At 49.9% G+C, this 22455-nt stretch overlaps 1 pseudogene; it reads right to left on the bottom strand.

Annotated features, from left to right (window-relative positions):
• Nucleotides 1-6249: 6249 nt before the first annotated feature.
• LOC129041777 (U6 spliceosomal RNA) lies at nt 6250-6349 on the bottom strand (annotated as a pseudogene).
• Between the last annotated feature and the right edge of the window lie 16106 nt (nt 6350-22455).

The raw sequence follows: 22455 nt of genomic DNA, 5'->3' as shown, positions 1-22455 counted from the left end.
ATAGACCAATGGAACAGAATAGAGAAAGCAGAAATAAGACCCCACACTTAAAACCATCAGATCTTCGACAAACCAGTGGTTACATTCTAACTATAAATGTGTGCTAACCCTGTTTTTCTATTAATTTTTAGATAGTATTATTGCCAGAAATGGGTTTTATCTCTCTTCCCTCCTCTTTCTCATCCTCTGCCAAGTTTTTTAAATTATATTTTTGCTTTTGGCTCATCCATTAATTGCATCTATAATTTTTAAAATATAAAAGAAACCAAAACATCTATTCTCGATCCATGAACTAGATAGTTAAGTTGCAGGACTGAGCACTTCCCACTTCTCTCTACCTCTTCTCATCTTCCTGTGTCTTTCAGCCTCACTAATCCTTTTACAGTTAAGATTTATAGCTTCTATATCCTGTTCTATAACTTTAAATATTTTTCTACAGGTTAATTCTAAATATTGAAAACCAATTTTATTGGTTCAGTTGCAGTTAATAGGAACCATGGTGGCTATTTTAAACCAAAAGAGATTTACTAGAAGGAACTAGATGCTTTCAAATGTTTTCAAAGGGCTGGCAGAAAAGGCTCTAGGTAGGACTTTCAGGAACGACTCCCACAAGTGTCTGGCCAGGGCAGCTGCCATCTCTGTCCTAACAGGAAAGTTGAGATGTGCTGTGGGTTCCAGGAAGCCAGTCTGAGTGTGACACAAGGTCAAGAAGCTGCCGCTCATGCTTTTATAGGCTCTGGAACCACGCTGCAAGAGCAACGTCCACCTCAGAAAAAAAGCAGAAGCCTGATGCCCTGTCTCTGGGCATCATGGTGCTGTTAACGCTGCCGCAGAAAAAACAGCAGACAACCCAGTGCCTTGGTGACCATGCTTGTTAGCAAAAAGAGCACACAAAAAGAGAGCGGACAAGCACACATTCGCCCCACTTCCGCCTTCCGTGAAGCACATCTGGTGGCCAAACATAAATCACAAATGCAACTCCACTGGGAGGGAGTCTGAAACTGTAGGTTTTGCTTTTTAGCCTCTGCAAAACAGGGAGGAGCACAAAGAAGACAGTGGACCTCCACTAAGGGCCATTCCATCCATCCCATCCGCCACGCCAGGTATCTGCAATGAAGCCAGGGTGCACCACTGGACCCACCAGCGAGAGAACAGACACGCCTGCTGCTGCTATGCCCAGAGCTGACGCCAATGGATTCTCTCTTCTTATGCCTTTAATTGCCCCAAGTCATTCTACATTTAAGTTTGCTTCTCAGTAGATCACTGGTTTCCTATAGATTTTTATTCTCCTGGAGTTCCAATTGACCTTTTGCGTGTGTGTGTTTGACAAAATAATACTCTGCACCTGATCACTAGGTCATTTGGCTTTGTAATCATCTGTCGTCTGCCTACCCAATGCATTCATCTTGAAGTACTCTGAGTTTCTGCTCTAACTGGCATTTGAAGTAGTATTTTTTTTATTTGTTTTTGTTTTTGTTTTTGTTTTGAGACGGAGTCTCACTCTGTTGCCCAGGCTGGAGTGCAGTGGTGTGATCTCAGTTCACTGCAACCTCCGCCTCCTGGGTTCAAGCAATTCTTGTGCCTCAGCCTCCCAGGTAGCTGGGATTACAGGTGTGCACCACCATGCCAGGCTAGTTTTTGTGTTTTTAGTAGCGGGTTTCACCATATTGGCCAGGATGGTCTCGAACTCCTGACCTCAGGTGATCTGCCCACCTCGGCCTCCCAAAGTGTTGGGATTACAGGCGCGAGCCACTGCGCCTGGCTAATAATATTTTTAACTTCTAAGAACTTCTCTCTGATTGCTACTTTTTACAACTTCTTGTTTTATGGACTAACACCTTGAATCTCTCCCATAATACCATTTAGAAATATAGAGGTCTTTTATTTCCTAACGATCATGGTTTTCTTGTGGGTTCGATGTTTCATTGGTTCATATTGATTCATGCCTTCTATGCTGTTGGTTTTTCTCAAGTACCTGGTAACCCTTGTTGTCTGTTTATATTTTTAAAAACTAGGCTGATTGACAGCAATGGCTGGCGCGGGTCTCCTCTGCTGATTGACAGCAATGGCTGGCGTGGGTCTCCTCTGCAGTCTAGGCTTGCTTTCCCACTTGCCATCTCTCTAGAGGGAGCCCAGCCCTTACATGGGTGGTGTGTGCCAAATGGCAGGATTCCCACAGGGCCCCGGGTCAGGGTGGCAGGCTGCCCCTGCCCCCAGCAGCCGTCGGTGACCCAACCCTATCCTTTCAGCACTCCCCTCTGCCCACCCAAAGCTGCTGGCTTAGGTCAGTGTCCTAGATTCCCGTGGCTGTCATAACATCTAGGGGTGGGTGACTTTGTTCCATGCCTTTCTCTTAGTTGCTGGTGTTGCCAGCAGTCCTTGGCTATGAGTGCACTTGGCTCAGATCTCTGCCTCCATCATTATACGGCCTCTCTCCGTGTGTCTGTGTCTGTGTCTCATCTCTTCTTGTAAAGACATCAATCCCAGTGGGTGAAGACCCACCCTAATGGAGTCTGGCCTCATCTTACCTTAAATGCAACTCCAAAGACCCTATTTCTAAATTAGGACACATCCCCAGGTCTTGGGGGTTAGGACTTCAACATGTCTTTCTGGGGGACACAATTCAACCCACAGCAGCCGGGTTCCTGGAGGTGGATCCTGAGACAGCGTGCACATGCATCTGGCTCACTCAGGAGAAACCTCTAAGGGAGTAAGGGGAGCAGGAGGGGCGGGTGCTGCCTCAGGCAATGTCTAATCTGGACCAGATCCTGGGAGGGAGGGTGGTCTGCAGAGCTGTCCAGCCTCAAGCCGAGACCTGGGCTTGTGTATCCCTGTGTCCACCAGTCCTACCCTAGGTGGAGGAGTATAATTTCCTCAGCAGGGTGGCTCTCGTAGGCTGAGCACACATCTCTGGAGAAGATCTCGGGCGGACAGCCATTGGCCAGCCACACACTCCAAGGAGCACAAGTGAGGAAAAGGGCAGTCTCCTCTCTGGAACTCCTACCACAGTGCTCGTTCTACCCTCCCTGTCTCTAAGCTCTGTTTTCTATTTGATCTCTTTTTATTTTTCTAGGCATTCTAAGTTCTTCAGCTGATAATCCCGTATGTGTGTGTGGGAGGGTGTGTGTGTGTGTGAATATGTGTGTGTGTGTGTGAGTGTGTGGGTGAGTGTGTGAGAGTGTGTGTGGGGTGAGAGTGAGTGTGAGCCAATATTTAAACATTTTAAGACTCTTGATATAATAAGATGCATTTCAGAAACATTATACAAATTGGCACTCCCACCAGCAGAGTATGAGTATTTAAATGACTGCACAATTTTTTAATTATCCTGTTATTTTTTCTTAAACTGGTGCAAATCTGTTTTGGAAACCAGATAATGTAATATAATATAAATGTATGTATATAAACATACACAGACCTATACATCTATTTGTATACATACATATGTGTATACACACATATACAGATAAATATCTCTCCAAATAGTCTTAATGATCTGGGCACCAATATAAATGCAAAAGGCCTTTATTGCCTCTTCTACAGAATAGTGATAAGGAAACTAATTACAAAGGACAGAAGAGTGAAGTCTGGATACCACTCTTATCATGTAATCCACGTGAACATCAGAAATGGGACACATCACAGTTGTGCCCCACCTGTTAGGATGCAATGAAAAAAACCACAGCATCAAACAGACTCTTCTATTGTCCCCATAAACTACTGAGGTTTCCTAGAAAGTCAAATGTCTCAGCCTCGAATCTACCATCAAACAGTTCAGTAAGAAAAAAAGTGTTATTTGCATAGTACTTGCAACTTTTCTATAAGCTTGACATTGTTTCAAAATAAAACGAAAAATATAGGGTCAGAGGCACAGTGGGGGAGGGAGGGAGGGCGTCGTCGCCCCTGAACGTCATCACCACTGAACGTCATCAAAGGCTCTGCTCTTGGTTCCAGGCTCGGCTGTCGTCTTCAACTGTTAATAGTTTTCAAAGGGGCGCTGTGTGTTCATTTTGCAGGGGCCCCACCGATTATGTAACCAGTGCTGGTAGTGGCCCCCCTGTTGCTAATCTCTGGCTTTCCTTTTCTTGGAGCACATTTCTTTGTTGTATACGTGTGGGTGAGCATTTCTGAATCCTGACGCTGGGACCTCTCCCTTCCAGATCTGCATGAGTCTGCTATGCTGGAGGACGGGAGACGGCTGCTCACTCAGATTCTTCTTCAAACTCAACAAGCCCTCGTGGTTGGCCTCGGGAATAAGCAGAGCTTAGATAGGCCCATGTGCGAAATATTTGGCCAGGGGGAGTCCTGCCACTGGCTCCACGGATCTATCTTGGTTCAAGATGCTCCCTTGATGAATATGCAGATTACGTAAATTCTTCTCTTTTTTCGGCAGCTTAACCACTAGGTTAGAACCACAGCCAAGTTCAGTTTTTCCTCTGGACATCAGTCAGTTCTTCTACCTCAATGCCTGACATTTCTTTAGTCTTCAAGTCCTTCCTCTTCCTCTTTGTTCGGCTAAAGGAAGAATAACCATAATGGTGGTTAGGAGCTGGGGTTAAATCCAGTTCTGGCACCCACAAACTATGTGGCTTGAGCAAGTTACTTAACCTCTCTGTGCCTCAGTGTTGTCATCTGTAAAATGGGATTAATAATAACACCAGCCCTTCCCCAGCTTTAAATTTTTCGCTGACTCCCCACTACCCACCTGACAAAACCCAGATCCTTGATGAGGAGTGACAGAACCTCCCTCCTCACCCCGCTGGGGCATCCAGAGCCCCTCCTGTCTCCTTCTGTGCTAGACACTTTCTCACACTTGGCCTCATTTAGTTCTGGCCACGGATTTGCAAGGGGGCATTATCTTTTTTATTTTACAGGTGAGGAACTTGAGCTTCGGTGGCTGAGGAACTTGCCCCACACATCACTGGCCGGTGGGAGAGCTGGAGTCAACCCAGGACCTCAGTGTCCTTCCTCTTCAGCATGTGCCCTGACGTCCCCATGTGCTCCAGCCCAAGCCAGATTTTCTGCGATTTCCAGAGAATTCTGTGCTGTTTCATTCCTCAGTTTGTCTATCTACTGCTCTCCTCCCCAGTGCATTCAGAAAGGGATGAGTACATACATTTGGCAAAAGTGGGGTGGGTGTGGGTGCGAGGGAACGGACGGTAGACAGGAGGGTGGGAGCGCTGGAGTAATAGAAACAGTATTTTGGAGAGGGTTTTTGAGCAGGGTGGGAATGTGCCCTCAAGCCCTCCCTCTCCTGAAGGTGGAGTTCTGGCTTTCTACGTGGGATTCTGAGAACGAAGCTTGTGGTTTCAGCATTTCAGACTGAGGTTGAAAAGTGCACAGAGCGCGTCTGCCTCTGATGGAGTTAAAAGCAGCTTCGTCTGGAGTGCAGCAGTCGTCATGGTGATGCATAATTACCAGGGCTTGACTGGAATTGGGAGTCACTGCCCAATCATTGACGATTGATCCGCACACCTTTCCTTTCTTCCCCTGCAAGAGATTTCCCTGGAAGACAGGCATAGCCACGAGAAGGCACTTCAGGCCTATGTGATTCCTAGCGCTCAATGTGAATCACTTTCTTTTCTTGACTGGGGCCAAGGGAAGATATTTTGTTGCCAAAGGCAGCTTATGACAGGGACCTAATGATTTGCGGTATTCCCCGGACGTCTCCGGAGCTCCATTTCAAACCCCAGTGCACCAAGAGTCCTGTTTCACTTGCCAATTTCCTGGCCCCACCTTGCACTTGGCTTCTCCAGGACTTGCCCCTTCCTCTCCCTGAGAGTGGAGCCCTGAAGAAGCAGTGCCTAAGATTTCACAAGTCTCACCCTAGTAGTTATCCCAACCGTTATTATGATTTCACTGAACCTTACCTGTCCTTCAAGGCTCAGCTCAAGCTTCCTTGGTGAAGCACTCTCAGCGGGGAATGCATGCCTACTGGCCTCCTCGACAATGCCCCACAGCTGTTGGCCTGTGCCATATTCATTCATTCATTCATTCATTCATTCATTCATTCACTCAACATCGACTGACCACCTACTAAGTGCCAGGCAACTGTACTGGGTTCTGGAGCCTGGACAAAACAGACAAACATCTCTGTCCTCAAGGGGCTTAAAACCTTGTGTGGAGCAGACAGTAGTCATGGTATATAGGTAAGGTAGGTAGTGCGTTAGAAGGTGACATGTGCCAAGGAGAAAAATAAGCAAAGGCGAGGCAGGAAGTGTCAGGAAAGGGGGTTTCCATTATTTATGCATCTATTTTTTGAACACCACGAATCTGTGCGTCATCCTTGCACAGATGCTGTGTTCATCTTCTCTGTATTGTTCCAATTGTAGTGTATGTGTGGCCACACGGAGCACTGGGATTTCCATTTTAAAGAGGGGTCTAGGAAGGATTCACAGAGAAGAGACCTGTGAGTGGAGAACTGCGGGGAAGGAGAAGGTGAGTCATCTGAGTGTCTAGATATAAGGACGCTCCAGGCAGAGAGGGCAGCCAGCACAAAGTCCCTGAGGCAGGAGGGAGCCTGGCATGTTGGAGTGACAGCTTCTGGAGTGGAGGGAAGGAGGGGATGAGCTGGGGGAGACAAGCTCAGAGAGGAGAGGAGGGCAGATCCTTAAGGCCTGGGTCATTGTGGGAACACGGGCTTTTACGTGAGTGAGAAGCAGAGCCTTCGGAGGGTTTCTGACAGAAGATCACTCTGTTGCTTTGAGAACAGATCACAGTAGGGGCGGGAGTGGAAGTAGAAACCTGTTGCCACCTGACAGATGATCCAGTTTGGAGCAGGCTGGCACAGGTGGGGTGGTGACAAGTGGCCTCTGGCTGTGCTTTGACGGTAGGACCACCTGTTTGGTGATGGATTGGAAGTAGGCATGAAGAAGAAATGAAGTGGGTATGAGGAAACAATGTACCAGGGCAACTCTGCCATGGCCTGGGTCCCCAAAAGGCTGGCGAGGTCGTGCAAGAGGGGGAGTGGAGGGTAAGACCAGCTGGGGGTGTGGCGGGAGACCTGGGTTCCAGTCCGGGATGTTTATGAGACACCCAAGGGGAGAGGTCAAGGAGGTGTTTGGAGATACGGGTCTGGAGTTCATGGAGGGGTCTAGTCCATGGACCTCTTGGGAGTCATCACTGATGAGGTGATCTATGAAGCCACAAGATGGGATGAGTGCACCAAGCGAGTGACAAGAGGTCCCAGGATGGACCCTGGAGCCACCGTCACTGGTCAGTCAGGCGGAACAAGCACGCCAGCCAGTGATGGAGAAGGAAAACCACAGTGCGGCATCAGGAAGCAGAGGGCATAAAGGGCTTCAAGGAAGAGGGAGAGACCACCCCACTGGTGCTGCTGGGAGGTGAGTAGGATGAGAGTCAAGGACCAGCCAGCAGATTTAGTGATAAGATGGTTAGAGCCTTCCAATGGAGCATTGATAAGAAAGTCCTATTGGAGGAGGGCTAGAGAAAAATCAGGAGGCCAGGCATGGTGGCTCATGCCTGTAATTCCAGAGAGGCCGAGGCAGGGAGATCACTTGAGGCCAGGAGTTCGAGACCAGCCTGGCAGACAGGCCAACGCGGTGAAACCCTGTCTCTCCTAAAAATAAAAAAAAAAATTAGCCGGGCGTGGTGGTGGGCACCTGTAATCCCAGCTACTCTGGAGGCTGAGGCAGGAGAATCACTTGAACTCAGGAGGTGGAGGTTGCAGTGAGCTAAGATCACACCACTGCACTCCTACCTGGGTGACAGAGCGAGACTCCATTTCAAAAAAAAAAAAAAAAAAAAAACAAACTCAGGAAAGAAAACCCCAAGAGACCGTAAGGCTAGACAGCACTTTGTAGGAGTGTTGTTGTAAAGGGAACAGAGAAAGGGGGCAGTACCTGGAGGGGGATGCGGGCCCAGATGGAATTTTGGGGGGTGGGAGAGGAAAGCATGTAGGGCACCATGGCTGCTGAGAAGGATCCAGGAGGGGTCCTCCCGGATGGGGCTGCACACTGAGCAGCTTTCAATAAACTCTCTCTTCTCACCGCACTCCGAATTCTCACCTCGAATTATTTCCTGCACAAGACCCAGGAGCCCTCTCTTGCGGTCTGGATCAGGACGCCTTTTTCAGGCAGCAAGATGGCCATCAGGGGGAGTGGGTCCTGGGGAGTCTACTGTGTCCTGGGCAACGCAGGGGCCACTTAGGCTTGGGGTCAGTCGTCTAAAGTGGGATGACTCCACCTGGCTCCCCTGCAGCTCCCCTGCCAGGCAGCTGCTTTGGGGCCCACAGAGCGGTGAGGTCTTGGCGCTGCCATTTACTGCTGTGGGATCTCCACCATGCTGCTTAATCTCCCCGAGTCTCCATTTCTTCATCTGTGAAGTAGTGACAACACCTACCACCAAAAATGCGTTAAAGATCAGAGGTAGATTTTTTTTATTATTTTTTCAGAGACAGGGTCTCACTATATTGTCCAGGTTGGTCTCAAATTCCTGGGCTCAAGCGATCTGCCTGCTTTGGCCTCTCAAAGTGCTGCAATTACAGCTGTAAGGACTAATGAGTGAGGGCCGGAGTGTTCATGTTTGATGGAAAGGAGCTGTCTTCTCCCCTCTCTGGGCATTTGGGACCAGTATTTTCTCTTTGTATCCTCCAAAAAACATGCCACTTATGTGCTGGCCACATGGAGATTATAGTTGATAAATGCCTCCTGGCTGAATAATTAACTACATAATGAGCATTTGTCTTCGTGTGCGTGATGAGACTATCAAAACCCAGAAGAGGGCGAAAGCAAGGTGAACACATCAGCCTGTTTCACCAGCAGTGTTTTTTCTCTATAATCCTTGGCCATTTTGAGCTGTCAGATTCTGATCTTAACTGCAGAGTTATGAATAAAATGCATGATTTGTACCTGTCCTACTTAGAAGAAAAATATGTGAGATCACAGACAATACAAAGCACAGATATAATAGAGCCATTCAAACAAGGGTGAGAAACACGATTAGACGACTGAGCTGGAGGTGGCAGGAGAGACGCCCTATGCATGCACATCGGACCTGCTGAGGTGGAGGGAGTGCGTTGATCTGACTGAAGACAGCACGCTACGTTTGCAGTATCTTTGTCCAGATCAACCATGATTTTTTTTTCTGTGTTTGGGAATATGGCAGGTTTCAGGTACCGTTTAGGGCACAGCTTCATCTGGGAGGGAGGCGGTGATACCGTTTGGATATTTGTCCCCTCCAAATCTCCTGTTGGAATGTGGTCCCCAGGGTTGGAGGTGGAGTCTGGCGGGAGGTGTCTGGATGGTGGGGGCGGATCCCTCCTGGGTGGCTCAGTGCCCTTTGCAAGGGAGTGAGTGCGTGCCCACTCTTAGCTCCCGTGAGAACTGACTGTGAAAAGGAGCCCGCACCACCTCCCAGCTCCCTCGCTCCCTCTCCAGCCCCACCTCCCCTCTCCCTCACTCCCACTCTCGCCCTGTGAGCTCTGCACACGCTGGCCTCCTTTCACCTTTCTCCATAAGAGGAAGCAGCCTGAGGCCTCACCAGAAGCAGATGCTGACTCCATGCTTTGGGTACAGCCTGCGGAACCGTCAGCCACATAAACCTCTTTTCTGTCTAAGTCACTCAGCCTCAGGTGTTCCTTTATAGCAACACAAACACACTAAGACATTCCTTCCAAGTGGCCCTGGGAACAGCCCCTGAAAGCCTGGGTGTTTTCACTCTGCCACTGAAGCCCACTCATGGTGAAGTAAAGAGGGGTGCGGGCCCTTCCTACCTCTGGGCTAGTAATGAGCAGCCTCCTGGAAAAGGGGCACCCGAGCACCCCATTACCCACAGACAGGGACACAAAGGCCTGCCTTCAGGGCCCCCCCAGCAAACTCAGTGGTGGGTGTGCCTGAGGTTGGGGGCTGTCCCTTCCCAAGGAGTCCCAAAGACCCCTTTGCTGCATAAGGAGGCAAAGGAACTATCCAGGGAGAAGCCACCCTGGGGCCCCACGACTGGAGTTGTGACATCTGCTGTAGCTTCTGTGACCATAAGGATCACATGGGGCCCAGATACCTGGGGCTGAGCCTCCTCACTCCTCCTCCCTCACCTCCCTCTTTTCCGGCCGGACTTTCCTGCTGCTCTGTGGCTCTCTGAAATGCCCATCCCAGCAGGCGCGACCAAGCCAGGCTGACATCCTCATGAAGAAACTTGGTTCCTTCCTTCTGTGGTCTCCTCTGATTTGTGGGATATGACAGTGATCATAAGGATGCTGCCTCATAGGCCTCCTCGTTCAAGGCTTAAAATAAAGGACTGCGTGTCCTGGGTGCTGATTGTGTGGTTGAGGAAGCCGAGGCAGGTGCACAGTCATGCTGGGGCTGGTGGGTGACTGGAGCCCAGAGCCCGCCTGGCTTCGGGGAGAAGCTTCATGCAGGGTGTCTGTCTAGCAGAAGCCGGCTATGTTGTGAGCAGTGGCTCAGTGTGGCTCTCTGTGGCCCTGTGACCTTGAATGAGTCACTCTTCATCTCTGGACTCAGTATCTTCCTCAATGAAAAGTCGGGGGTGGGGGGTGAGGTGGGGATGACAGTAGAGGGCCCCCAAGGCTCCTCTGGGATTCTGTAGGAAGGATAGTGATGCTGCACCCTCAGTTTCTAAGTCACAGGTCAGAAGGAGCTCTCCAGAGCCCTCCCAGAGGCCGGGCACACAGACACCTGGCGCCAGGAGAGCACAGCTGGGCCCGGGCAGGCTCCTCACATCCCATAGCTCCCTCTAAAGCCGTTCTGTCAGCTTACACGGTGTGTCATGAGAGCCTGGTGATGCACTGGCCGTGATTGGAGATGAGCTACTGTCTGCCTTAATTAAGCTTACAGGGACTAAATGTGGCTGCTGACACGCTGAATGCAAATTACCTCTGATTCACATTTAGAATGGCTCCTCAAGTCCCCTTTCTGTGCATAACTGTCATGTGGCAAGATCTGGAATTGTTTTTTCTGGAGTTTGACGCTTGAGGGGGTTTAACTCTGGGGCTCTGCCCAAATCCCACCATTCATAGCTTTTGCTTTAGTCTGCGTGACACCATGACTGGTCAAATGAAGGAGTCAGTCCTAAAAGACCAAAAGTCCCCTGGGGCCCGGAAGTGAGTGTTGGCACAGGTGTGGTCTGACCAGTGTCAGAACATGGACAGAGGCTGCTCTCAGATACTGGGTTTCTGTAGGACCTGCACCCATGAGGCCTGGGCCTTCTCCGGCAGGCCCTCAAAACATGTTGAGGCCTGTTGTGTGCGCTGAGGTCTGAGGTCTGAGACTAGTTGGCTCCAAAAATAAACAATCGAGTCAGTCTTGAAAAGTTATAACAGAAACAAACCTCTCGGCAAAGAAAAGGAGGAGTCGTTGCCTAAAAGCCTCTTATGGAGCAAGGCGAGAGAGGAAAATAAATGGGGCAAGGCAGTGTATAATTAAGCGTAACCTGAAGGGTGTGGCATGGCAAGGCAGAGGAGTGGGGAGGGTGGGGGAGCAGGGAGGGCGACCGAGCGGGGAGGACGGAGGAGCAGGGAAGGTGGAGGAGGGGGAGGACGCAGGAGCAGGGAGGGCGAACAAGCGGGGAGGATGGAGGAGCAAGGAGGGCGGAGGAGCGGGGAGGGTGGAGGAGTGGGGAGGACAGAGGAGCGGGGAGGACAGAGGAGCGGGGAGGAGAGAGGAGCGGAGAGGACAGGGGAGCGGGGAGGAGAGAGGAGCGGGGAGGACAGGGGAGCGGGAGGGAGGACAAGCGGGGAGGACGGAGGAGCAGGGAGGGCAGAGGAGCAGGGAGGAGAGAGGAGCGGGGAGGATGGAGGAGCAGGGAGGATGGAGGAGCAGGGAGGATGGAGGAGCAGGGAGGAGAGAGGAGCGGGGAGGATGGAGGAGCAGGGAGGATGGAGGAGCGGGGAGGATGGAGGAGCAGGGAGGATGGAGGAGCGGGGAGGATGGAGGAGCAGGGAGGATGGAGGAGCGAGGAGGAGAGAGGAGCGGGGAGGGCAGAGGAGCCAGGAGGGCAGAGGAACTGGGAGGGCGGAGGAGCGGGGAGGACGGAGGATCAGAGAGGGCGGGGGATCGGGGAGGGCTTGAGCCCTTGTTGTGGCTTCCAGGTGGGGCCTGGAAGGAGACAGATGCCGGGGGTGATGCAGGAGAGAAGAGAGGGTGTTCCAGGCAGCAGGGGGCCCAGACAAGGGCACAGAGGGCAGCTAAGAAAGGCCTGGGTAACGAAGCACCGCAAACCAGGTGGCTTAAAACAATAGAACTTTCTTTTCTCACCGTTCTGGAGGCCGAAGTCTACAGTCAAGGTGTGGGCCGGGTCGCTCCCTCCGAAGGCTGCATGGGAGGGTTCTCCCCACCTCCTCCAGCTCCTCGTGCTGCGGGCAGTCCCTGGCCTCCCTCGGCTTGCAGAGCATCATGCCAATCTCCACTTCTGTCGCCACACAAGCGTCTCCCCGTGGGTTTCTGTCTGTGTCTGTTTTCCCTTCTTCTAAGGACTATTGGATTCGAGTCCACCCTCATCGAGTGTGACCCCCTCTTACATGATCACATCTCCAAGACCTTATTCCAAATAAGGTCACATTCACAGGTACTGGGGGTAGAGCTTCAACATGCTTTTTCAGGGGACACAATTTAACCCATAACATCATATACAGAAGCCAGAGAGGCCAGCCTGTCTGACCTTTGGGGGAAGTACTGCTGAGGAGCATCGGAGAATGAGGTTGGAGGAGGATGTGGGGCAGGCAGCGTTGTGGGTGGTCTCGGAGATGACGCCACAGCCATGGCGGTGGCCACCAGGGTCTCCTCCCTGAGAACCCGCTGCAGCGTTGGTGGGGTGGAGGTGGGGGGTGACGCAGCGTGGTCATGGCCAGCCCAGGGGAGAATCGCAATGCAGGCACTTGGGGGTCTGGCATCCTTGACTGACAGCGCAGAACCTCCCCTGGGTCCTTCACACTCTCCCCAGCTGTCCCCAGGCAAGGACAGAGCAGGGTGGCAGCCCAGAGCCAGCCCACTCCTCCCTTTCCCAGCATCCTCTAACTGAAGAGTGTGCTTGGTGACCCCCCACCCCGGTCTGGCCAAGACTTGCTCAGAACTGAGCTGCAGGCCGGAGGCCCTTCCTACCCAATCCTTCCTTCCCGTGCCTTTCCCAGGTGTCAGGCTCCCTGGAGGTCTGAACCCACTCCTGCTCCTTCTCCCTTTACCGTTCACAGGCATTTCTTCCATTAAATCTCTTGCACATCTAATCCCATCTTGGCATGGCCTCGTGACTGTACAAATAGAGTAGAAAACAGGGAGGCAAACCGTTTGTTTGTACTGAGAGAGAGCTGGACTGAGCAATCCTTGCGATGCTAGGATTTCAGTCTGAAGCAGATCCGGTTTTTCATTGATAAGGATCAGTTAGAGTAAAATCCATGACTGGAGAGACATGGACAGAGACTGGAATACAGGGAGTTCACTTTGACCTGCTGCAGGAATTTCAGCGGGATCATTTACGTGCCTCTTCTATACTGGTGATTTTGCTAAGCGAAGTGCCTCTTCTATGCTGGTGATGTTGCTAAGCTTCTTCGCAAATATTCCACCACAAGTTTATTGAAATGGACATTTTTGCTATTTTTCATTTCACAAAGTGGTGCTACAATTTTTTTTAAAGAAGTTCTAAAATATTTTGAGCATTGCGAAAATCATTCGAGTACATGTGGATCTTCCCAGTGGAAGATTATAATGCTGGTGTTTGTATTCTGTGACATTCTCCCCCTCACTCTCAATAAAAGTAAAATGGGTAGAAGTGAACACAAGACAGGATACTTTGCAATCTCATGTAGTCCTAGGATCAACCATTCTGTTAATCTGTTTTGTTTGTTCGTTTTTGAGATGGAGTCTTGCTCTGTCGCCCAGGCTGGAGTACAGCGGTGCCATCTCAGCTCACTGAAACTTCAGCCCCTCAGATTCAAGCGATTCTCCTGCCTCATCCTCCTGAGTAGCTGGGATCACAGGCACCCGCCACCACGCCCAGCTAATTGTTATATTTTTAGTAGAAATGGGCTTTCCGCATGTTGGCCAGGCTGGTTGTGAACTCCTGACCTCAAGTGATCTGCCCGCCTCATCCTCCCTAAGTGCTGGGATTACAGTTGTGAGCCACTGCACCTGGCCCATTTTGTGAATCTGAATTTTAAAATGGAAAGAGATACTAGGGTCAAAAAAATGAGGAACAGGTAAGAGTACACCAAAAGGAAAGTAGGTTTTTTTTCCTCACTCCTCAGCCCATCCCCTCAGCCCAGAGTTATCTGGTTACAGTGCTGTGGGAATTTAACCATAAATAAATTGAATCTGAATTATGCTTGTCAAAGTAAATGACCAACATCAGCTGATGGTTCTGAGTCTTGGCTTCTGCAGTCACTATTTTTTTTCTTGCTCAAGTAACTTGAAAAATTACTAATGGACATTGCTAATCCCAGTCATTAGTAAGCTTTAGTCAGGCTCTCTTCAACTACAAAGGGAAAAGTTATTTTCCTATAGGGGAAGATTAATGCACTCAAGTTCCAGCAGTGATTCATCTAAATCCCCAGAGTAACAAGAAGATCCAATGCCTCTGCTTTACTTGAGCCTGGAAATGACCCTGGCATCCCACAAGCACCAATCGGAGTCAGAAGGCCACCCACCCAAAGACTTGGGGTTTTATGAACCACCAAGTTTGCCATCCCCACAGACACCCAGCATGGAGGCTTTGTGATAAAACCAAAGTCATTCCCTGTTCAACACTGCTTCCGCCCTGATGCTGCCTGGGGGATCGCCGGTCATGAGTGCAGGGCTACCTGACCACACTGAAGGCTGTGGGGGCTGTGGGGCAGAGGAGAGGCTGTAGCAGCTCAGTAGCAGGTACTCATGTTAGTTATAGCTCTGCTGACACAACGTGTCTTTCCTTCTTTGCTTCTCTCCTCCCTGCCACGCTTCTTTACCTCCCCCACTTGTTCTAGAAAGAATAACCTACAAATGGACAAAAATAACAACATGATTAAGTTAACTAAAAGTGAGAAGTTTATTCGTTAGGACTCTTGCATTGCAGGAGACATGAATCCCATGCTATCTTAAGAAAATATGGGAATGTTCTTGACTGACAGGGAGAAGCAGAGGAGAGACTGGTCTTAAGGACAACAGGAACCCAGGCTTTGCTGTTCCTCCCATCTCTGAGTACTGTACCCTGGCTCCCAGTCTGGCCGTCCCTGGAGCCAGGGGTAGTGCCAGGCTGAAGTCTTACTGCCTCGAGATAAGAATGGAAAGGGCTCTGTCAGCGCCAGAGTCACAAGGAAGGCTCTGATTGGCCACCAAGGACCAAGTCTCCTGACTGGGGGTGATTATGACAGGCTGAGCCAGGGACTAGGGAGGCAGAATACTGGTGTCCCCTACCAGACCTAAATACTGTGCTGGGAGAGGTAATTTCCCCCAAAAGCAGATGTGTGTGTACGTCAAGCCAGGAGCACGCACTTGCTGTGGGTGGGCCACAGCTTGGATGACCTATGTTCCAGTCAGCTCTAGGACTCACAAGATACAAACAGACCAAGAGTTCAGGAGAAAGACACCTATTCTTGGTTTAAGACCGAACAGGAATTTGTCTCTAGAGATCTTAGCGTATGTCTTTTTTTTTGTTTGTTTCAAACTATCAAATCCCCAAATTGGTTAGCAACCATGGAGCCCTGGCCGCTGTAACAAAATGGAGTCCTCTCCAAGAGTTCCAGGTAGAAATAGCACTCTCCATAGTGGCCTTGTGCCCTTCTCCTTGGAGCCCTGACCCAAACAGCCCCTGTGTCTCCTCTCCCTCCAGAGTCCCCTGTGCAAAGCCCAGCTCTGCTAAGGATCACTCTTCTCAAATCCCACGTGATCCCTCTTCTGACTGAATAAAAGTCCCTTCTTTCTCTCTGGGCCTCAAGTAGATCACATCTATGGGCCTCGAGCTCATTCCGTCATTCAGTTATCGAAAAGTCACTGGAGAAAGACTCCTATAAAATCAGCAATTCCTATAACAACCAACACCCCCACTGTTACACCTCACATAGCATAGTCTCTCTTCAGCAAAGATCTGAAGATGTTTGCAAACATGTAAATAACAGTCCAAATAACAGCAAATATCACCTGCATAAAATGGAAAGGGGAAGTAGGCTGGCATCCCCTCTCCACATTCCCCTCCCTGGGAGAAGGAGCTCCACCCACGCAGTGTGGTGGGAGGCAGCCCTGCTCTGCTGCCCAGAGCCTCTGTGGCGCAGGGCGTTCTCCACAGCATCCTTGACAGCCTGTTGGGTGACAGCAGGGTGGTTCAACACAGCACCTGCAATTCTCTAGCAGGAAAGACAGATGCAAAGTGTGTGGCTGCTTTTTTTCTGGTTCCCAAAATACTTTCCAGGAGAAGGATCAGAGAAAGGGCCAGGGCAGTGGATCTCAAACGATATGCACACATGTGTGTGCACGCACATGCTTACACATGCACACACATGCTCACACGTGCACACACATGCACATGCACACACGTACACATGCGCACACACGAACACACACGTGCACACATGTACACATGTTTGCACATGCACACGCACACACAAGCACACAAATGCACACACATGTGAATGCACACACAAGCACACACGCATGCACACACATGCCCTACCCCAAATCCCCCAACCGCAGCCTGGGGAAGGAGCCCAGGCACATCCTGGACCCTCTGAAGCAGGGTCTGAGGGCCACTCTGAGAAACGCTGCTCCTAACTCCAAGGTGCCAGGCCCCCGGCTGCCCTGGACCCACGGGAACAGCCTTCTAGGAAACACACTCTCCTCTGCGGTCAGGGTGGCCTCTGGGGGCCAGGTGTATTAGCTTCAGAGGGCAACAGGGCTTGTGCCCAGGAAATTGGGGACTTTTTGCAATTTTCCAGAAGATTCTGGAAAGCAAACCACATTGACGGTGCTACTGCTGTGTGTCTGGTATTTGCACTGACATCGAGAAAGAGACAGGAACGAATGTGAATGGAGCCTCTGCCAGCCCTGCTGCCTGCAAACACCTGGGCATCCTTCTCTCCTTTTTGCTCAGTGGCTACATGGCTTGCCTGCAGTCACACCAGCAGCAACCAGCCAGGCAGGTCTGACTCCGGAGCCCAGGATCCTTCCTGTGCACCTCTTTAAAGTCCCAAGGCCAGCACACACAGAGGCAGGTCCCTGGGTGGTGTCATTAGGGAAGCAACCAAAAGGAACCGCAGCCCCGGCCCCTACTTCTTATGCAGAGGCTGAAATTCCACCATTAGTAATTACTTTCCTGGGAGGAAAAGTGTATTAGGGTTCTCCAGAAAAACAGAAGCAATAGTGTGTGTATATATATGTGTGTGTATAATGTACATATAGATACTTATATATGTGTATATCACAGCCATTCCTTAAACGTACCCCCCTCCCTCCCACCGCACACACACACACAGAGACAGAGGAGAGAGAGATTGGTAAGACTGATTCACTTTAAGGAATTAGCTTGTGATTATGGGGGCTGCCAAGCCTGAAATCTGCAGGACAGGACAGCAGGCTGGAAATTCAGGTGCGAGCTGAGGTTGTAGCTTTGAGTCAGAAGGCTGTCTGGAGGCAGAATTCCTTTTTCCCTGGGGCATCCGAGTCTTTTCTCCCATGGCCTCCAACTGATTGGATGTGACCCACCCTGCTGTGGAGGATGGAGGGTGATCTCTTTTCAGTCCACTCATTTAGACGTTCATCTCATCTGAAAAAGGCCTTCACGGAAACACGTGACCGGCGTTTGACCAAACAGCTGAGCGCCGCAGCCTGGCCACGTCGATATCTAACGTTAGTCATGACAGAGCCCATTAAATCAGCATGTGGGGCTCCGTGCAGAGCCACAACACCCTGGCTCCGACCTGGGTGATGGCTGTTAGCCTGGTGATCTCCAGCAGGGCCGCTGTGTAAGTCACTCAGCCCTTTTCAAACCTTTTATTTGTGTGTGGCAGGGTAGGAGTGAGGATATAATTCTTACTGTGAGAATGAAATGAGCTGACATCCATGAACACACCGTGAAATGGAAAATCCTCCACGCCTGTGTTTCTCACTCTGTGGTGGGAGGGGCTTCAGCTGGTATTTTCCTGTCTGCGTGTCCACTGGATCATCACTCCCAGGCTCCTGTAGAGGAAGGGCTCTATTGATCTGCCATCACTAGGATGGGCATTTGGTGGCTCAATCAGTGCAGATGGGTTTCTGGTGACTCATCGCACAGCATACGCTCAATAAATATTTATTGCCTGAGTGCGGGAAGAAAAGGCAGCCACTTCTTGTACTTACCACACAAACTTTGGTGTCTGACTCAGTTCCCCAAGAGTCCAGAGAGAAAGGGAGAGAGCATCCTCAACAGACTCCTCAACGGTCTGATGGCAAGGACCTAGGAAATCACCCTGCCTGGCGGTCTCACTTCACAGATGAAGGCGGTGGAGGCTCAGAGAGGCACGTGCCTGCCAAGTCTGGCATGGGATGGTCGCCGGTCCAGGACCGGGGCCCAGGCCTCCTGCCCAACATCAATAAATAGGACAGAAATTAATTTGAAAGTCTATCTCCTCCTCCACTGCTTCACATCTTTTCCAGAATAAATACCATATAGAAAAAAAAAAGATTTAAATGTAATGTGATTTTTTATGTTAAAAAAAAGGAAACAGTACAAATGCAGAAGTAAATACGGGAGAGATTTTAAAAATAATTTTGAAGTAGGAAGGGCTTCTCTAAGTATGACAGAAAACCCCAAATAGCCATAATAAATAAATTAATGAAATAAAACATATAAAAAGAAAAAATCCTGCATGGAAAAAAGGCATAATAAACAAAGTCAGAAGACAAATAATAACTGGGAAGAAATATTTGCCACCCACTGATGAGGAGCTAATTTCTTTATATACAAAGAGTGCCTATAAGTAGATAAGAAAATGATCCACTACCCAATAGAAGAATAGGCAAAAATCACAAATAGACAAGAGACAGAAAGGGAACTCAAAAAAGACACGGGAATGTGTAAAAAGATGTGCATTCTTATTTATCACAAGAAAAATATGCAGTAAAAGTGCGAGATACTGTTTTCACCTAAGAGGTGGGCAAATATCAAAAAGTTAGAAATAGATTTGTGTCGATGAAGGTGTAGAGAGACAGGCGTGTTCATACACTGTGGGTGAGAGTGCAAACGGATGAACGTCCCAAGGAAAACAAATCACTGGTCTATGAAACTGAATCATGTCTTCACACCTTATTCTAGCAAGTCCCTGTCTAAGCACTTGTCCTTCGGCACACTCCAAAATGCGTGAAATGACATATGCACAGCATTGCAGCATTGGAAACAGCCTACATTTTCATCAGTAGAGGACTGCACACATAAATACAGCGTAATACATAAACAATGATAATAGACTATGCAATGCTCGTACCACAGAATACTAGGCAGCCATTCTCAGGAATGAAGCAGCTCTCTATAAACGGATATGCACAATCTTCAAGACTTACTGCTGAGTTGGAAGAAAAGATAGAGGACATCGTCAACAGCAGGTCTCCTCTGTGGGGGGAGAATGTCTGCATGGACCTCACCCTCCCACTCCCCTCCAGAGTCCGTCTCACCTTTTTCTCCCTTCAAACCTCTCATCCACTGGCGGCACTGCCTCTTATTCACGGGGAAAACAGAAGCGCTCAGGAAAGAGCCTCACAAGCTCCCTGACTGTGTCTCCCAGGCTGCATTCGACGGGGTCCCTTCCGGTCACCTGGGTGAGCTGCCCCACCTCCCACCTATTGGCGGCCGGCCACGCCACTGGTTCAGCTCATCTCTCTTGTCCATCTCTCTTGTCTATGAGGTTTTCCCCTCTCTTTCCCGCACCATCGACATGACTCCCTCCCCTGAATGTTACAGGGTTGTTAGCACACGAACATGCTGTAATATCCCCCATCTTTTTTTTTTTTTTTGAGACAGGGTCTCACTCTGTCACTCAGGCTGGAGTGCAGTAGTGTGATCTTGGCTCACTGCAGCCTTGACCTCCTGAGCTCAAACGATCCTCCCACCTCAGCCTCCTGAGTAGCTGGGACCACAGGCATGTGCCACCACACCTGGCTAATTTTTGAATTTTTTTGTAGAGATGGGGTTTTGCCATATTGCCCAGGCTGGTCTTGAACTCCTGATCTGAGGTGATCCACCAGCCTTGGCCTCCCAAAGTGCTGGGATTGCAAGCGTGAGCCATCATGCCTGGCCATATCCCTCAAGTGAAAAAAAAAAAAAAAAAAGCCCTCTCTTGACCCACATTTTTCCCTGCTCACCACCTCATTCTCTGCTCCCCCATACAGCAAAGTTCCTAGAAATAGTTCTCACTATTTACCACGCCTTTTCCTCTGGATGTCCCGAGCCAGTCCCAGCAGGCTACTGCTCTCATGCTCCTCTGCTCCTACAAGCTAACCAGTGGCCTCCAGGTCACCATCAACTCTGCCTCTTCTTCTAACTCACTGCTTCTTCTCTCCCTTGCTCTCTGTGGGCCACTTTCTCCCGATTCCCTGATGACTCCCTGGCTGTTCTTTCCTGGTCCCTTTGTTGGCTCTTTCTCGTCTCCCCAGCCTCCAGCTGTTGGAGGCTGCGAGGTACAGTCCCGACCTCTTTGCTATCTACATTCTCATCCTAGACCATCTCTTCCCACCTCACAGCTTTAAATTCCATCCCTTGGTTGACGACTTCCAAACGAGTGTCTCCTGTCACCCTGACCCGTCTCTCTGGACTCTTCACTTGTGTGTTCGATGTATGTCTGAAGTTTACTGTATCCAAAAGCAAACTGTTTCCCGAGCCCCTCCCTGCCCCCCCCATCCCAGTAAGTGGGATCATTCCAGGTGCTCCCATGCTGCCCTTTCCTCCTCTCAGACCGCACATCCAATCTATCAGCAAATTCTGGGGATTCTGTCTTCAAAACATATCCAGAAATAACAACGCCTTCTTGCCACTGCTCCTCTCCCACCCTGGCCTGAGCACTGCCATCTCCTGCCTGATGACACAATGGCCTTCTTACTGTGCTCCCCTGTTCTCGCCCTGTCGCTTGCACAGCCTTTTCCCTCCATAGCAGCCAGGCTGCTAAGATCCTTTAAAAACCTGAACCAGATCTTGTCATTCTTCTAGTTGATATTCTCCAACATGATCTCATCTCACTCAGATAAAAGCCAAGGCCCTTACTGTTCAATACGTTAAGTCCTACCACTCTTTCTCTCACCAACTTCAAACACCCTGATCTCACCCTTCTGTCATGGAATCCTCTCCCCAGCGACCCACATGGCTCACTGCACCATGTCCTTCAGAGGTCTGCTCGAGTATTCCGTGACTCTAGGGCCACAGTCAAGGCTGCCCGGCAGACGCTGGGCCCTCTGAGGGAGGGTCAGGCTAGTGGGGCGACAGCTACAGAGGCAGGAAATGCTTCCCATGATGCTGCTCAAGGCAAAATAACAGCAGAAGAACCCCCTGGCTTCTGTTGTCCTCCTACCCCTCCACCCCACTCTCCCACTCTCCCCTATTGGCCAAAGCTCGCTGGACACCAGTTGGTAAAAGATCCCGGCCCTGGCAGTCCATAGCCGGGCAGGTCAGGGAATGGATCTAAGAGCAGAGGGAACGGGCCACACAAAAATAGATCCCCACGCAAATGAGCACAGCCCCATACTGGCCCATAAGTCAGTCTTTGGGGAAATGGTTACCATGACACAGTTCTAGAGATGTGTCGGTGAACATCTTGGTGAACAATTTGCACCAGCTTCTTAAACCTGCAAAGATAAAGAATAGGGTTGAAACGAATGGTCCTACTGAGGCAGACTCTCCTTGAAGATCCATGAGAAACAGCTGATCTCCTTGCGTCTTAACTACAAGAATCATAGACAAATATGCCGGCCTCAGTGTTGACCGCAGTGAGCACCGGGGGCCTTTGGCGAATGCTGTGCTTTGGCAATGAACCCCACCCACTCCTTCACAGATACCTTTCGGATACCCAAAGAAATGTCTGCATCCATCCCTGTAAGATATTAGCAACTCCTTCAGGTCACGGGCGCATAAGCTCTACAGTGTCAGGAAAATGTTCCTTCATGTAGGTCAAAGAGCAATGAACTTTGTTTTGTAATTACGCTTTATGTTTTGACCTAGAGGGTAAAAAGCTACAATGAGTGGGGCTAGAAAAAAACAAGGCAAGACCTTTCGTACAATGGTGCTATCAGGAGCATGTGTTGCAATGATCTCAAAGAACCTTATGCAAGCCCATGGTACAGAGTTCTACTTGGAAAGTTCCTCACTGTCCCAAGACCTCACGCAATTCTTAGGAGTTAGATTTAGGAACATTTTAAAAATTACCTTTTGACCCACACGGCACAGGGAGTGTTGTCATAAACCACTATGTCCTTGAGAACCACCTGCATGGCTAGAGTTTTTGAACTAACCATCTTTGAGGGCTTTGGCGTGCGCCAAATGCACATTTATTGATTATGGCAT

The sequence above is a fragment of the Pongo pygmaeus genome, chromosome 6 (genome assembly GCF_028885625.2).
Source record: "Pongo pygmaeus isolate AG05252 chromosome 6, NHGRI_mPonPyg2-v2.0_pri, whole genome shotgun sequence".
NCBI classification, from domain to species: Eukaryota; Metazoa; Chordata; class Mammalia; order Primates; family Hominidae; genus Pongo; species Pongo pygmaeus.
This window is presented reverse-complemented; position numbering and strand designations above follow the sequence as displayed.